The following is a 17,509-nucleotide window of genomic DNA, read 5'->3' on the forward strand; positions in this document are numbered from 1 at the left end:
TACTTATCAACTGCTATTATTTTAAATTATGTGTTGTTTCAAACATTTAATTATTTAAGTCTCATTTTTTAAATATTTTGTTTTTTGTTGGCACATCTGGGAAACATTTTTTTTTTTTTTTTTTTTTTTTGTCAGTGGACACTAGCAATAGCAGTTTGCAAGCCAAAATGGAAAATAAGAGAATTTCTGAAACATTCAAATGCCAGAAAAAGAATTCTTTGTCATATTTGTGTTTTCTTTGCCATCGATCAGCGGCAGCATAATAATAAAGACACAAAACTTTATCAGCTACTTAGGAAAATTACTTGTTTACAGAAAGCCTGTAATTGGATCCTAAATATATTAGTGCCTGAGAGCCTTTTGAAGCAATTTTCATGATGCAGGAAGATAGTCTAGTAATTTGAAACTTCAATTTGTTTGAGGATTTCAAATGTGCCAAATGTCATAGAAAACCTAGACTTTGTTGAATTATGGCCAATTTGTTGCCTTATCTTGGGATTTCAAATGACATTTTTCTTTAAAGTAGGGAGTGCCATTTGACCTGAGCCAAAGCATCATTTTAAACAAGCACATGCTTTCATCTCCCATGCAAGTCTTCCTTAGATGGGGAAATGAAATAACACATTGTATGGAACTTATTGAAGGGAGATCTCAAACATAGTTGTTTATCAGAGTTTCTAATTGTGAGGGTGTTTGAAATCCTGAAGACAGTTTGTTTCCAGTGAGCTTGGAGGTGAAAAGTGTGGGACCTATCTCACTGGTATTTCTTTTCTCTCAGAGGAACCATTATGTAAAAGATTGGAAACAGATTTCTCTGCAACAAAGCTGAACTGAAATAAAACAGATGCTTCTTATTGATAGGATGAAACTTTGAGTCTTTTAGGAAGAGAGTAGTTTGTCCTACAAGTTCTGGATATACTAAAATATATTTACATGCAGGCCTTAGATAAAAGGTGATATTTTTGTTAAAATTATGTTTTAATAATATGGAAGATACTATCTGTTAGTACACCCAACAGCCATATTGCCATGCTCCATCTCTGATGGAAGACTTCCTTCCAAAACTGTCACATCTGAGAATACCACATGTTTTTCCAGACACCCTTGCTGCTAGGGCTAGTTATGTATTCAATCCAACCCAATGGGATCCAAGATGTTTTCTGAGACATTTTCTTTCATGTTAAAAGTGAATGACTGAATCTCCACTGCTGCCCTGCAGATAGGTTCATCAGTACCATCTTTCTAGATTCCATATATATGCATTAATAAAAAATATTTGTCTTTCTCTTTCTGACTTACTTTACTCTGTATAATAGGCTCTAGGTTCATCCACCTTATTAGAACTGAGACAAATGTGTTCCTTTTTTTGGCTGAGTAATATTCTATAGTGTAAATGTACCATGTCTTTATCCATTCATCTGTTGATGTACATCTAGATTGCTTCCATGTTCTAGCTATTCTAAATAGTACTGCAATGAACACTGGGATGCATGTGTTTTTTTCAGTTATAGATATCCAGTGGAAATTTACTGTGTGATACCAGGAGCTCAAATCTGGTGCTCTGTGACAACCTAGGGGGGCAGGGGGATGGGGTAGGAGGTGGGAGGGAGTTTCAAGAGGGAGGGGACATACATATATTTATGGCTGATACATGTTGATATATGGCAGAAACAAAATAGTGTAAAGCAATTATTCTCCAATTGAAAATAAATACTTTTTTTAAAAAAGGAAAAAAAAAGAAAGTGAATGAAAGACATTCTGTCTCTTCATTGCTTGATGCCTCTACATGAAGCCTAGAACTGCTGAGCTCAATTTGTGACCTCAAGAATAGAAACAGCACAGAGACAACAACCACCAAAAACCATTAGCTGTTTCATGAAGCTACAACATCAATGTTGAAATTATCCTACAGTTATTCTTCTTACACTGTGAGATAGTAAACCCACCAATTTTTATTTAGTTTTAGAAAGAGACTCTGATACTTGGAGACATATATATCTTAACCAAAACTTACACAATGCATTTTGGTAACCTAAAGGAGAGAAGTGATGAATATACCCTAGGGGTTTCTTCAATGAATCAGACCCTTTTACATTCTCTTACTCTTAAATTCAGGAAGCATGTGTAAATTGTTTCTAACCAATAGAGTACAGGAGGGTGATGGGATAGTCACTCCCCAATTAAGTTATATTATATGAAACTGTTTTAGCCGACTCGGGTGAGATTCTCCTATTAGCCTTAAATAAATGAGCTGCATTTTTTTTTTATTTTTTTTTAATTTTTTTAAAATTTTTTCCATTTATTTTTATTAGTTGGAGGCTAATTACTTTACATCATTGCAGTGGTCTTTGTCATACATTGAAATGAATTAGCCATAGATTTACATGTATTCCCCATCCCGTTCCCCCCTCCCACCTCCCTCTCCACCTGATCCCTCTGGGTTTTCCCAGTGCACCAGGCCCGAGCACTTGTCTCATGCACCCAACCTGGGCTGGTGATCTGTTTCACCCTAGATAATATACATGTTTTGATGCTGTTCTCTTGAAACATCCCACCCTCGCCTTCTCCCAGAGTCCACAAGTCTGTGCTATACATCTGAGTCTCTTTTTCTGTTTTGCATATAGGGTTATTGTTACCATCTTTCTAAATTCCATATATATGTGTTAGTATACTGTAATGGTCTTTATCTTTCTTGCTTACTTCGCTCTGTATAATGGGTCCCAGTTTCATTCATCTCATTAGAACTGATTCAAATGAATTCTTTTTAATGGCTGAGTAATATTCCATGGTGTATATGTCCCACAGCTTCCTTATCCATTCGTCTGCTGATGGGCATCTAGGTTGCTTCCATGTCCTGGCTATTATAAACAGTGCTGCGATGAACATTGGGGTGCACGTGTCTCTTTCAGATCTGGTTTCCTTGGTGTGTATGCCCAGAAGTGGGATTGCTGGGTCATATGGCAGTACTATTTCCAGCTTTTTAAGAAATCTCCACACTGTTTTCCATAGTGGCTGTACTAATTTGCATTCCCACCAACAGTGTAAGAGGGTTCCCTTTTCTCCACACCCTCCCCAGCATTTATTGCTTGTAGACTTTTGGATAGCAGCCATCCTGACTGGCGTGTAATGGTACCTCATTGTGGTTTTGATTTGCATTTCTCTGATAATGAGTGACGTTGAGCATCTTTTCATGTGTTTTTGTGCCATCTGCATGTCTTCCTTGGAGAAATATCTGTTTAGTTCTTTGGCCCATTTTTTGATTGGGACATTTATTTTTCTGGAGTTGAGCTGGAGGAGTTGCTTGTATATTTTTGAGATTAATCCTTTTTCTGTTGCTTCGTTTGCTATTATTTTCTCCCAATCTGAGGGCTGTCTTTTCACCTTGCTTATAGTTTCCTTTGTTGTGCAAAAGCTTTTAAGTTTCATTAGGTCCCATTTGTTTATTTTTGCTTTTGTTTCTAATATTCTGGGATGTGGGTCATAGAGGATCCTGCTGTGATTTATGTCGGAGAGTGTTTTGCCTATGTTCTCCTCTAGGAGTTTGATAGTCTCTGGTCTTACATTTAGATCTTTAATCCATTTTGAGTTTATTTTTGTGTATGGTGTTAGAAAGTGTTCTAGTTTCATTCTTTTACAGGTGGTTGACCAGTTTTCCCAGCACCACTTGTTAAAGAGGTTGTCTTTTTTCCATTGTATATCCTTGCCTCCTTTGTCGAAGATAAGGTGACCATAGGTTCGTGGATTTATCTCTGGGCTTTCTATTCTGTTCCATTGATCTATATTTCTGTCTTTGTGCCAATAGCATACTGTCTTCACGACTGTGGCTTTGTAGTAGAGTCTGAAGTCAGGCAGGTTGATTTCTCCAGTTCCATTCTTCTTTCTCAAGGTTACTTTGGCTATTCGAGGTTTTTTGTATTTCCATACAAATTGTGAAATTATTTGTTCTAGTTCTGTGAAAAATACCGTTGGTAGCTTGATAGGGATTGCATTGAATCTATAGATTGCTTTGGGTAGTATAGCCATTTTGACAATATTGATTCTTCCAATCCATGAACACGGTATATTTCTCCATCTGTTTGTGTCCTCTTTGATTTCTTTCATCAGTGTTTTATAGTTTTCTATGTATAGGTCTTTTGTCTCTTTAGGTAGATATACTCCTAAGTATTTTGTTCTTTTTGTTGCAAAGGTGAATGGTATTGTTTCCTTAATTTCTCCTTCTGTTTTCTCATTGTTAGTGTATAGGAATGCAAGAGATTTCTGTGTGTTAATTTTATATACTGCAACTTTACTGTATTCGTTGATTAGCTCTAGTAATTTTCTGGTAGAGTCTTTAGGGTTTTCTACGTAGAGGATCATGTCATCTGCAAACAGAGAGAGTTTCACTTCTTCTTTTCCTATCTGGATTCCTTTTACTTCTTTTTCTGTCCTGATTGCTGTGGCCAACACTTCCAAAACTATGTTGAATAGTAGTGGTGAGAGTGGGCACCCTTGTCTTGTTCCTGATTTCAGGGGAAATGCTTTCAATTTTTCACCTATTGAGGGTGATGCTTGCTGTGGGTTTGTCATATATAGCTTTTATTATGTTGAGGTATGTTCCTTCTATTCCTGCTTTCTGGAGAGTTTTAATCATAAATGGATGTTGAATTTTGTCAAAGGCTTTTTCTGCATCTATTGAGATAATCATATGGCTTTTATCTTTCAATTTGTTAATGTGGTGTATTACATTGATTGATTTGTGGATATTAAAGAATCCTTTCATTCCTGGGATAAAGCCCACTTGGTCATGGTGTATAATTTTTTTGAATAGGTTGTTGGATTCTGTTTGCTAGAATTTTGTTAAGGATTTTTGCATCTATGTTCATCAGTGATATTGGCCTGTAGTTTTCTTTTTTTGTGGTATCTTTGTCTGGTTTTGGAATTAGGGTGATGGTGGCCTCATAGAATGAGTTTCGAAGTTTACCTTCTTCTGCAATTTTCTGGAAGAGTTTGAGTAAGATCGGTGTTAGCTCTTCTCTAAATTTTTGGTAGAATTCAGCTGTGAAGCCATCTGGTCCTGGGCTTTTGTTTGCTGGAAGATTTCTGATTACAGTTTCGATTTCCTTGCTTGTGATGGGTTTGTTAAGATCTTCTATTTCTTCCTGGTTCAGTTTTGGAAAGTTATACTTCTCTAATAACTTGTCCATTTCTTCCAAGTTGTCCATTTTATTGGCATAGAGCTGCTGGTAGTAGTCTCTTATGATCTTTTGTATTTCAGTGTTGTGTGTTGTGATCTCTCCATTTTCGTTTCTAATTTTGTTAATTTGGTTCTTCTCCCTTTCTTTCTTAATGAGTCTTGCTAATGGTTTGTCCATTTTGTTTATTTTTTCAAAAAACCAGCTTTTAGCTTTGTTGATTTTTGCTATGGTCTCTTTAGTTTCTTTTGCATTTATTTCTGCCCTAATTTTTAAGATTTCTTTCCTTCTACTAACCCTGGGGTTATTCATTTCTTCCTTCTCTAGTTGCTTTACGTGTAGAGTTAGGTTATTTATTTGACTTTTTTCTTGTTTCTTGAGGTAGGCCTGTAATGCTATGAATCATCCCCTTAGCACTGCTTTTACAGTGTCCCATATGTTTTGGGTTGTTGTGTTTTCATTTTCATTCATTTCTATGCATATTTTGATTTCTTTTTTGATTTCTTCTATGATTTGTTGGCTATTCAGAAGCGTGTTGTTTGGCCTCCATATGTTTGAATTTTTAATAATTTTTTTTTCTGTAATTGAGATCTAATCTTACTGCACTGTGGTCAGAAAAGATGACTGGAATGATTTCAATTTTTTTGAATTTACCAAGACTAGATTTATGGCCCAGGATGTGATCTATTCTGGAGAAGGTTCCGTGTGCACTTGAGAAAAAGGTAAAGCTGATTTTTTGGGGTGAAACGTCCTATAGAGGTCAATTAGGTCTAGCTGGTCCATTGTGTCCTTTAAAGTTTGTGCTCCCTTGTTAATTTTCTGTTTAGTTGATCTGTCCATAGTTGTGAGTGGGGTTTTAAAGTCTCCTACTATTATTGTGTTACTGTTAATTTCCTCTTTCATACTCATTAGCGTTTGCCTTACATATTGCGGTGCTCCTATGTTGGGTGCATATATATTTATAATTGTTATATCTTCTTCTTGGATTGATCCTTTGATCATTATGTAGTGTCCATCTTTGTCTCTTTTCACAGCCTTTATTTGAAAGTCTATTTTATCTCAGTATTGCGACTCCTGCTTTCTTTTGGTCTCCGTTTGCATGGAATATTTTTTTCAAGTCCTTCACTTTTAGTCTGTATGTGTCCCTTGTTTTGAGGTGGGTATCTTGTAGACAGCATATATAGGGGTCTTGCTTTTGTATCCATTCAGCCAGCCTTTGTCTTTTGGTTAGGGCATTCAACCCATTTACATTTAAGGTAATTATTGATAGGTATGGTCCCGTTGCCATTTATTTTGTTGTTTGGGGTTCACGTTTATACCACCTTTCTGTGTTTCCTGTCTAGAGAAGATCCTTTAGTATTTGTTGAAGAGCTGGTTTGGTGGTGCTGAATTCTCTCAGCTTTTGCTTGTCTGTAAAGCTTTTGAGTTCTCCTTCATATCTGAATGAGATCCTTGCTGGGTAGAGTAATCTAGGTTGTAGGTTATTCTCTTTCATTGCTTTACGTATGTCCTGCCGTTCCCTTCTGGCCTGAGGGTTTCTATTGATAGATCAGCTGTTATCTTTATGGGAATACTTTTGTGTGTTATTTGTTGTTTCTCCCTTGCTGCTTTTGATATTTGTTCTTTGTGTTTGATCTTTGTTAATTTGATTAATATATGTCTTGGGGTGTTTCGCCTTGGGTTTATCCTGTTTGGGACTCTCTGGGGTTCTTGGACTTGGGTGGCTATTTCCTTCCCCATTTTAGGGAAGTTTTCAGCTATTATCTCCTTGAGTAACTTCTCATGGCCTTTCTTTTTGTCTTCTTCTGGGACTCCTATGATTCGAAGGTTGGGGCGTTTCACATTGTCCCAGAGGTCCCTGAGGTTGTCTTCATTTCTTTTGATTCTTTTTTCTTTTTTCCTCTCTGCTTCATTTATTTCCACCATCTTATCTTCTAACTCACTTATCCTATCTTCTATCTCTGTTATTCTACTCATGGTTCCCTCCAGAGTGTTTTTGATCTCATTTGTTTCATTATTAATTATTAATTGACTTTTTAAAATTTCTTCTATGTCCTTGTTTAACATTTCTTGCATCTTCTCAATCTTTGTCTCCAGGCTATTTATTTGTAACTTAATTTTGTTTTCAAGATTTTGGATCATTTTTATTATCATTATTCTGAATTCTTTTTCAGGTAGATTCCCTATTTCCTCCTCTTTTGTTTGACTTGGTGGGCTTTTTTCATGTTCCTTTACCTGTTGGGTATTTCTCTGCCTTTTCATCTTGTTTAGATTGCTGTGTCTGGAGTGGGCTTTCTGTATTCTTGTGGTCTGTGGTTCCTTTTTATTGTGGAGGTTTCACCCAGTGCGTGGGGTTGGACGATTGGTTTGTCAAGGTTTCCTGGTTAGGGAAGCTTGTGTCAGCGTCCTGGTGCATGGAATTGGATTTCTTCTCTCTGGAGTGCAATGGAGTGTCCGGTAATGAGTTTTGCGATGGGTCTATGTGTTAGGTGTGACTTTGTACAGCCTGTATGTTGGCACTCAGGTCTATGTTCCTGCGTTGATAAAGAATTTGCGTGGTATGTCTTGTACTGGAGCTTATTGGCTCTTGGGTGGTGGTTGGTTTTGGTGTAGGTATGGAGGCTTTTGGATGGTCTCTTATTCCTTAACATTCTGTGTAGTCAGGAGTTTTCTGGTTTTCTCAGGTTTTGGGCTTAAGTCTCCTGCCTCTGGATTTCAGTTTTATTCTTCCAATAGTCTCAAGACTTCTCCAACTATACAGCACTGATAATAAAACTTCTAGGTTAATGGTGAAAAGATTCTCCACCGTGAGAGACAACCAGAGAGGTTCACAGAGTTACATGAATAGGAGAGGGAGGAAGGAGATAGAGGTGAGCAGGAGGAGAAAAAGGGGACTCAAGAGGAGAGAGATAGATCTACGCAGTTATCTGTTCCTAAAGTGTTCTCCGTAGCCCAGAGACCCACAAAGATTCACAGAGTTGGATTGGGAAGAGAAGGGGAAAGGAGGAAATAGAGGTGTTCTGAGGTAGAAAACAGAGAGTCAAAAGTGGGAGAGTAATCACCACACTCCTGAATAGAAATGGGAACTGAATATTGGATTCTTAAATGTCCAAAATTTATATCACATACTGAAAAACAAAGATTAAAAATCTAGTGTAGAGGTTAGACTCTTTGAAATACAATATTTAAAAACAAAAACAAAAACACACAAAAAATTTAGAAATGGATATGAAGTTTGGTTTAAAAATAGGGCTTTTCTCTCTCTCTCTTTTTTTTTTTGGCAAGGTTATAGTGAAATGAGAATGAAAATTAAGGAATAATAGAGGAGTATTAAAGGACTTTGAAAGGAAATAGGAGAGAAAAACAAGAAAAAGAAAAGAAAAAGAAAAAAAATTTTTCCCTAATTAAAAAAAAATTCATAAAAATATATGAAAATGAAAGTTGAGGAGTAATGGGGGAGTAATAGGGAATTTTAAAAGAAAATAAAAGAGAAAAAATAAAAAATTAAAAAAAGAGGAAAGAAATAAATTTTTTTTTTTAATTAAAAAAAATACATATATATCTAGGAATTTCTCTGGAGTTGTTGCGGTCAGTGTAGGTTCAGTTCAATTTCAGATAGCTCCTCTTTCCAGCTTATACTTCTAGATATCTATAGGCCCCTTCCGGTATCGTCGGTGTTACCTTCAGGGATTTTAATCTGTTGCACCGGTCCTTTCTGAAGCGGTTCCCTTTGTTTATTTGGCTTCTATTTGCCGTCTCTTTGGTGTCTAATTTCCGCCCTGACACAGGCGGGCGGAGGTGATCTCTTATTTAGGTTCGCTAGTTCAGTTTAGTCCTGCTACGGGGAGGGCGGGGTGGTGCAGACAGATACCGCTCTGTGTGGATAGCACTCACTGGCCACACTGGGTTTGCCCCGCTCACATGTGTCAGTGCTTTCCCCGTCTACACTGCTCAGGCTCCCGGCTGCTCTATATGGAGTGGGCCCTGCGTTGAGTGCGGTTCCAGTTTTCGTGTACTCCACAAAAGCACGGATTCGGTTGCGCCTGTGTTTTGTGCCTTCCCCGGCCTGAGCGGTTCAGGCAGCCAGAGGCTTTGGTGCACTCTCCCCGGGTGTGGCGTGCCTTTTCCCTCCACGTCGAGAAGCCCAGGCAGCCAGAGGCTTGGGCGCACTCTCCCTGGATGTGGCGCGCCTTTTCCCTCCGTGGCGAGCGGCTCAGGCAGCCAGAGGCTTGGGCGCAATCTCCCCGGGTACGGCGCACTTTTTCCCTCCGCGGCCCCAGCACGCGCCACCAGTCGGGTCTCAGGAAGTCTTTAGATAGGAACCGGGGGCCTGTTTGCAGTGTGGGAGGGGGTGGCTTCTCAGGGGCTGAGTTTGCCCTTTTCCCCTCCCCCCTGCCTCCTACCTCCAGCGGGGATGGGCTGGCTCTTCTCTGGAGTTTCTCAGTCCCTTTGTTTTGCCAACCGCCGGCAGTGTGTTCGGGCCTGTTAATTTTGTCCCTTGCTATCCCTCAGTTTAAAAAAGCTCCCTCCGATTGCTCTCAGGGTCTTCGGGCCGGTCCTTACCCTAAGCAATGCCGCCCGCTCCTCTCTGTTATGCCCCCGCTTGTTGCTGGTGGGTACGGGGGTCTGGGGTACTTTTCTGCTGGGAGTTGCTTTTAGGCACATAATCTGTGGGCCTTGTTTAATTTTTCATCCCAGTTAGATTGCCGAAAACTTCCCCCAGTCCCGCCAGTGCGAGGGTTTCCTGGTGATTGGAAACTTCCTCTATTAAGACTCCCTTCCTGGGATGGGTCTCCGTCCGTAGCTCTTTTGACTCCCTTTTTATCTTTTATATTTTGTCCTACCTCCCTTCGAAGACAATGGGCTGCTTTTCTGGGCGCCTGATGTCCTCTGCTAGCGTTCAGAAGTTGTTTTGTGAAATTTGCTCAGGGTTCAAATGTTCTTTCGATGAATTTGTAGGGGAGAAAGTGGTCTCCCCCTCCTATTCCTCCGCCATCTTGGCTCCTCCCCCGGAGCTGCATTTTTTAAAAGGATCATATCAGCAAAGAACTGAAGGTAGCTTCAATGAGCTGGGAGCATCCCTGGCTGGCAGACAGAAAAGAAAAGGAGCCTCCATCCTTCAATTTTCAACTATAAGAAACTGAATTCTACCAGCAACTATTTGAAGTTGAAAAGGATATTGAGCTTCAAAAAGAACACAACCCAGCTCACACCACAATTGCAGTCTTGGAAGATACTGAGACTATGATCCGGCCAAGCCACTTTCAGATTCTTAACCTACGGATATAATGAGATAATAAATGTATGCTATTTTGTGCCTCTCTAAGCTTTTGGTCATTTGTTATGCAACACTTGATAACTAATACATCAAGTCTCCAATACTTGCTATGATAGGTAATTTAAATTTCATGATCAACTCCAATTGACCAGATCTAAAACCAGTTATGACCTCTTCAGATAAAATTTACATCACAGATTAAGCTTTCTAAGGCAACGTTCTATTTCTCCCTGAAAGATGTCATATTTTTTTAATTTGAAAAACTGGCAACAGTCTCTGTATATATAAAATAATAGCACTTAGCAATAGTATGGGAAAATGGGCATTCTCATACTATACCCACGGACAAGATAAATTGTACAAACACTTCAAAGGGTGATTTGGTGATATATTGTAAGGCCTTAAATATTTTTATTCATTATCTCAATATATTGGTTAATAAAAATTAAATGCCTAATCAAGTACCTAACACATCTCATTAATTTAGCACATGTCCAAAACAAGCTTGTCCTTCTCAAACTTAGCCTTCCGCAATGGTCACCATTCTAGAAAGTTGCTTCTACTTATCCAGTTGTTTTACCTGGCCACTCCCCTTTCCCCATTCTCTGTGTTATTCAAAATTAAGTGTTGTTTAATCTATATCTGTCATTTCTACTGTCTAGTCAGAGAGATATTTTAGTAATATTATGTTATTCTTAGATTTTAACAACTCAGTTATTTTTTAGAGAAAGTTATTTAATCACTCATGGATTTTATGAAATACACGGGTTATAAGGAACATTTTACCTAGTCCCTGTTTCACAGTAATATCACTGGTCTTTGGCAACTCTGAGAAAATAAGATAACAGAGATCTTAGATCTGGGAAGATGTTAAATACCAGCTAGTCTAATTTTCATGTTTCATAAATGAAAAAGTACACTCCTGAATATTTCAAAATGATTCTTCCTCAAGTTATGCAGTACTAAAGATAGATTTAGAATCCATATTTTGGGATGTTGTTCATATTTGAGTTCATTTTATTTTCTGCCTTAAACTAGGACAATCGATTTTAATGTATTGTGTAGCTTCAGTTTTATTATAAAACATATCATTTTAATGTAAAAATCGAGGTATAGAACAGTGGATTTTTTCTGTTATTCTTTTCTCCTGAACTAAATCCCATGTACTTTATTCAATACATATGCAAGGATGAACTCTGCCTCTGTCATGTAATGACTGTGACCTAGAGTACATTACTCATCCAACCTTCACTTTTATTATTTACTATACCTATGTAATAATTATATCCACTTCAAGGTTGTAATGAGCATTAAGCAAAATTTGACATTTTTCATACGTTGTATAATATTTGGTGTGGAAAACATGCTTTAAAAGATCAGCTATCTTGTTACCTTATTTTCATTCCTGTAATGGTAAATGGGCTGGCATAAAGTATTTTCACTGAGCAGCTAGTTTGAAAATTACTTCTATAACAAAGCTGTGTTGCAATTCTATTTAGTGGAGTATTAGAAAATTTTTAATAAAATATATTTACAATTTCAATGTAATTGCAATGAAAATTCTTCTGAAAGAACATCTAGTTATAGAACTAATTACTAAAAAAAAATTTGGAGAAAAAAATGTCTAAAGATATAGAATAGGAAATTCTCTAGCAGAATTTCTCTGGGGAATTCTGTTAGGGAAGCATGATCTGGCCTGTACTTGAGAAGAGGTTCTGCTATAATATCTTGTCTAGCTTTTATGAAATTAGTAACTAACTTGAGGGAAAAAAAGATTCATACAAGGCTTACATTGTATTCACATTAATTTTTGACTCTGAAGTTTTTCTTTCTGGTTTGGAAATCTCTATCTGCTGTTGACTGCACAATTGTTTAGTTGATATAATATGTTTTTAAATATAACTGACATATAATATAAGATAATTATCAACTTTTGCCATCTAAATTTGGTATCATTATTTTCTACCTATTTTTTGCCTCTGTTGCTATGAGCACCATGGAAATACATATTATCTGCAGTAGTTTCTAGGTAATCAAAATGCTACTTTGACATCGGAATGCATTGATTAACAAAGTAAGTGTGGCAACTATTCTGCCACACATGAGATGGTTAAGAATAATTTAATTATTACTCAATGATCAGTTGCTTTTTCCAAGACCATAAATAGTTGGCAGAATTTTCTTGCAGATATATTATGTTGAACTATATTCATACATTTAATTCTTGTTATATACCCAGAATATATGAAGTTATACCTCTGTCAAAAGCTGTAGTAATCAAAACTTTATTTCATCCTTCACATTTTCCCTTATAAGAATCTAGATAATTGCTTTGAAATTTTCTTAATATTTGATAAAGAAATTAATCAATGAAGATAGTTAAACTATTTTTATCTTTCTTTTCTTCTACATTTTATTTCTACATTTGATCAAAGTGCATTTTTGCATTTGTTGAGTCACAAGAATATTATACTTAGTTTTTACTATTTTCATTTTATAACTCAAGTGAATGCACATTTAATTAATGATAATATTGTTATTTTATGTCAATTACTTTATAAAATAATGTGCATCTCCATTATGTAATTTGTGTTAATAATTCAATAACTTGAAAAATAAACACATTCTTGCTTTTCCCCATTCTCTTTGTGCTTTTAAATAAATTTGCTTTCGTTGACCTATTTTTTTTTTCTTTTTACATTTATATTGTCTTATGACTCAATTGTGGAGACAGAAATGGTAACCCACTCCAGTATTCGAGCCTGGGAAATCGAAGGGACAGAGGAGCCTGGTGGGCTACAGTCCATGGGGACTGCAAAGAGTCAGACATGACTTACAGACTAAACAACAACATTATGACTTAATTGACTTCATCCTCTTCTTCCAGTAGTTTTTCCTAACGCAACATGAGGCTGTCTACAGCTAATGGATAAACGCGAAAGATTAGGATTCAAGGAAGGGAAGAGCAGATACTGTTATGAGGGAAAGCAAGGGTAGAAGACAGATCCTCATTTCTATGGAAATGAAGTGTTGGAAGAACTTTTCCTCCCTGCTGTTTCAGGATGGATGTTGGATTCATGGCAGTAATGCAGCAGAGGTCTGTTAAGAGACTCCGGGATTTTGGCTGGTGCCTTCTTTATGCTTAGCCGCACAGCTGGTGCAGGTGCATTTTCAGCCATAATAACTAATAACATTCCCGGTGGAAACATTCAGCTGCAGTAAAACAGACAGAAATCTATTATAAATGTGACTGCAATGTCAATGTTTACAGAAGGAGGTCAAATAACAGAATTCTATTTGGTAAATGTCAGTACTGTATGAGTAGAAAGTATTCACAATATTTGCATTCTTATTAGATTGATACGTGCAAAAGTCATATATATTTCATGCATTTATCCGTTTTTAACTTCCATTTTTCCTCTCCCATCAGAAATTACTTTTCTTGCCAATTCTCTGAGTCTCAAAGTTTCTTATGTTGCTTATGTACTTTCCAGCATTTGAGGTTATATGGTAGCCACTGGGCTTGTATAACATTCAGAACAACTGTAAATTATTGTGATATCCTGTATGCTTACACTCAGATGTGAATCCTAGAACTAAAAGCTTTTTATTTTTTGGTGGCTTAAAACAATACAAGCTTATTTTTTATAGTTCTAAAGGGAAGAAATGAAAGAAAAAAAGTGTTACTAAAGGTAAAGCAAGATGTCAGCTGAATCAGTTGTCTGGGGCCCTCAGGGTTGAATCTGTCCTTGACTGTTTTACTTCTAGAGGCCACTGGTATTCCTTGGTTCCTGGCTGCATCATCCTAAAAGCTTTTCTAGTGTGCATCTACTCAAAGGCATATGCGAATCTTGACATGGTCACCTTAAATTAACCCTTTATATCTCCCAATGACTCATTCATTTTACATAGACATCATCATAGTGAGACAAATCAGATTAACTGTAAGTGATCTAAACTAATTTTTTTTTAAAGCACAGGCAAAATGCACAAAAACCATTTGATTTATTTTGAGGACTACATAAGTAATTAGAAATATTTTTTAAGAAAATATATACAAGTGATATTTGTTTTGGTACCTATGTTTAAAAGGTATGCTTATATAAAACCAGAACTTGACAGAGAATGTGAAATATTATGTTATTAGTATTTTTGGTTTTCAGTTTAGTCATTGTTTTCTGTGAAAAGAATCAGATAGTTTTCTTTTCTAGGTCATAGAAATGGAATTAACACTTCACTGGAGTACTCATACTATCAATATTCCTTGTGTAAGTATTGAATAGCATTTAGTTGGAGGGGAGAGTGTAGGGGTCATAGTCTTTTGTTCTCTAGATGTTAGTTCACTAAGGAAAAAAGTATAATCCTAGAAATAGGTTGTCTGAAATTTTATTTCTTTATTTATTCATTCTTTGTTTTTTTTTTTTTTTTTTTTTGGCTGCATTGCACAGCTCATGGGATCGTAGTTCCCCTGAAATTCTAGAAAATTAAATTTAAGAAAGCAGATGCTGATTCCAGATGTGCTTCATCCTTTTAATCTGATTCTATGTGAGAAACATGTTGCAGGTTTCACTGAAGAACACTCTTATCTGTATTTTGTAAGTGCAGTTTCACTCAGGAAATTTAAGGAGACTTCACTGGTCAACAAGATTTTAGAGTCTCTAATGAATCTTGTTGAAAATTATTAACTCTGCTACCTGGATTCCAAGACATCCTTCTCAATTAAATAAATGATCTCTCAGAGTAATGATGTACTAGCCTGGGGAATTAGAAAAGCACCTGATTACTTTTGGTAATTAGAGTGAAGCAAAAATGATGGAAAATGCTCAGTGAGAAGACAAAGGGAAATACAGAAGGCTAAAGAACAACTTGTCAATAGTAATAACTTACATGATGTATATTCAAAGACAAACTGCTCTGCCAGGTTAGCCTGATAGAATTTGAATCAACATGACTAAAGTTCAGTTCCCCAGGATTTGATGGATGACCACAAGAAAAACTCTAGCAAAAGATCTCTCCTTGGACACATGAATAGAATGTTAGTTACATACTTGATCTGCTTTGAAGGCATCAAAAAAGGACTCTAAATTCATATATGAGGCATTACTAAAAACTTCACTGTTTGACATATACTTTTTTGGTGTTCAGTAACTCAGTCATGCCTTACTGTTTTTGACCCCACAGACTGCAGCACACCAGGCTTCCGTATCCATCACCAACACCTGGAGCTTGCTCAAACTCATGTTCATTGAGTTGGTGATGCCATCCAAACATCTCATCCTTTGTTGTCCCCTTCTCCTCCTGCCGTCTATCTTTCTCAGCATCAGTGTCTTTTCTAATGAGTTAGTTCATCATGTCAAGTGGCTAAAGTATTGACAAAATATGGTCCACTGGGGAAGAGAATGGCAAACCACTTCAGCATTCTTGCCTTGAGAACCCCATGAACAGTATGAAAAGGCATAAAGATATGACACTGAAAGATGAACTCTCCAGGTCAGTAGGTGCCCAATATGCTACTGGAAAAGAGCAGAGACACAGCTCCAGAAGGAATGAAGAGGCTGAACCAAAGCAGAAACAGTGCCCAGCTGTGTATATGACTGGTGATGGAAGTAAAATCTGATGCTGTGAAGAACAGTATTTCATAGGAACCTGGGATATTAGGTAAGTCCATGAATCAAGGTAAATTGGAAGTGGTCAAACAGCAGAAGGTAAGGGTGAAGATTGACATTTCAGGAATCAGCAAACTAAAATGGACTGGAATGAGTGAATTTAATTCAGAAGACAATTATATCTACAAGTATGGGCAAGAATCCCTTAGAAGAAATGGAGTAGCCCTCGTAATCAAATAAAGAGTCTGAAGTGCAGTACTTGGGTACAATCTCAAAATGAATGACAGAGTGATCTCTGTTCATTTCCAAGACAACCTATTCAATATCACAGTAATCCAAGTCTATGCCTCAACCACTAATGCCAAAGAAGCTGAAGTTGAATGGTTCTATGAAGACCTACAAGACCTTCTAGAATTAACACCAAAAAACCCTGTCCTTTTCATCATAGGGGACTGGAATGCAAAAGTAGAAAGTCAAGAGATACTTGGAGTAATAGGCAAGGTTGGCCTTGGAATATAAAATGAAGCAGAGCAAAGGCTAACAGAGTTTTGCAAAGAGAAAGCATTGGTCATTGCCAACACTCTCTTCCAACAACACAAGAGACAACGCTACACGTGGACATCACCAGATGGTCAATACCAAAATCAGATTTATTACAGTCTTTGCAGCTGACAGTGGAGAAGCTCTATACAGTCAGCAAAAACAGGACTGGGAGCTGACTGTGGCTCAGATAACTCCCTATTGCAAAAATCAGACTTAAATTGAAGAAAGTAGGGAAAACCACTAGATCATTCAGGTATGACCTAAATCAAATCCCTCATATTATACAGTGGAAGTGACAAATAGATTCAAGGAATTAGATCTGATATACAGAGTTACTGAAGAACTACAGGCAGAGATTCCTGACATTGTACAGCATGAGATGATCAAAGCCATCACCAAGAAAATGAAATGCCAAAAGGCAAAATGGCTGTCTGAGGAGGCCTTAAAAATAGTGGAGAAAAGAAGAGAAACTAAAGGCAAAGGAGAAAAGGAAGACACACCCATCTGAATGCAGAGTAGAAAGGAGGGTTAAGAAAGTCGTCCTAAGTGATCAATGCTAAGAAATAGAGGAAAACAATTTCTTGAAGAAATCTCTAGTCTTTCCCATTCTATTGCTTCCCTTTATTTCTTAACATTGATCACATCATGCAAAGATGGCATGAAAAAGGACAGAAATGGTATGGACATAACTGAAGCATAAGATACTAAGAAGAGGTGGCAAGAATACACAGAACTATTCAAAAAATATCTTCATGGCCCAGATAATCATGATGGTGTGATCACTCACCTAGAGCCACACATCTTGGAGTGTGAAGTCAAGTGAGCCTTAGGAAGCAACATTATGAACAAAGCTAGTGGAGGTGATGGAATTCCAGCTAAGCTATTTCAAATCCTAAAAGATGAAGCTGTGA

General features: G+C 37.1%; 1 pseudogene; it reads left to right on the forward strand.

Moving 5' to 3' along the window:
* The window catches only part of LOC110137401 (cilium assembly protein DZIP1 pseudogene), a 168,658-nt pseudogene extending 151,552 nt beyond the window's left edge, over window positions 1–17,106 (forward strand).
* Window positions 17,107–17,509: the final 403 nt, after the last annotated feature.

Source organism: Odocoileus virginianus, chromosome 29, assembly GCF_023699985.2.
Source record: "Odocoileus virginianus isolate 20LAN1187 ecotype Illinois chromosome 29, Ovbor_1.2, whole genome shotgun sequence".
NCBI classification, from domain to species: Eukaryota; Metazoa; Chordata; class Mammalia; order Artiodactyla; family Cervidae; genus Odocoileus; species Odocoileus virginianus.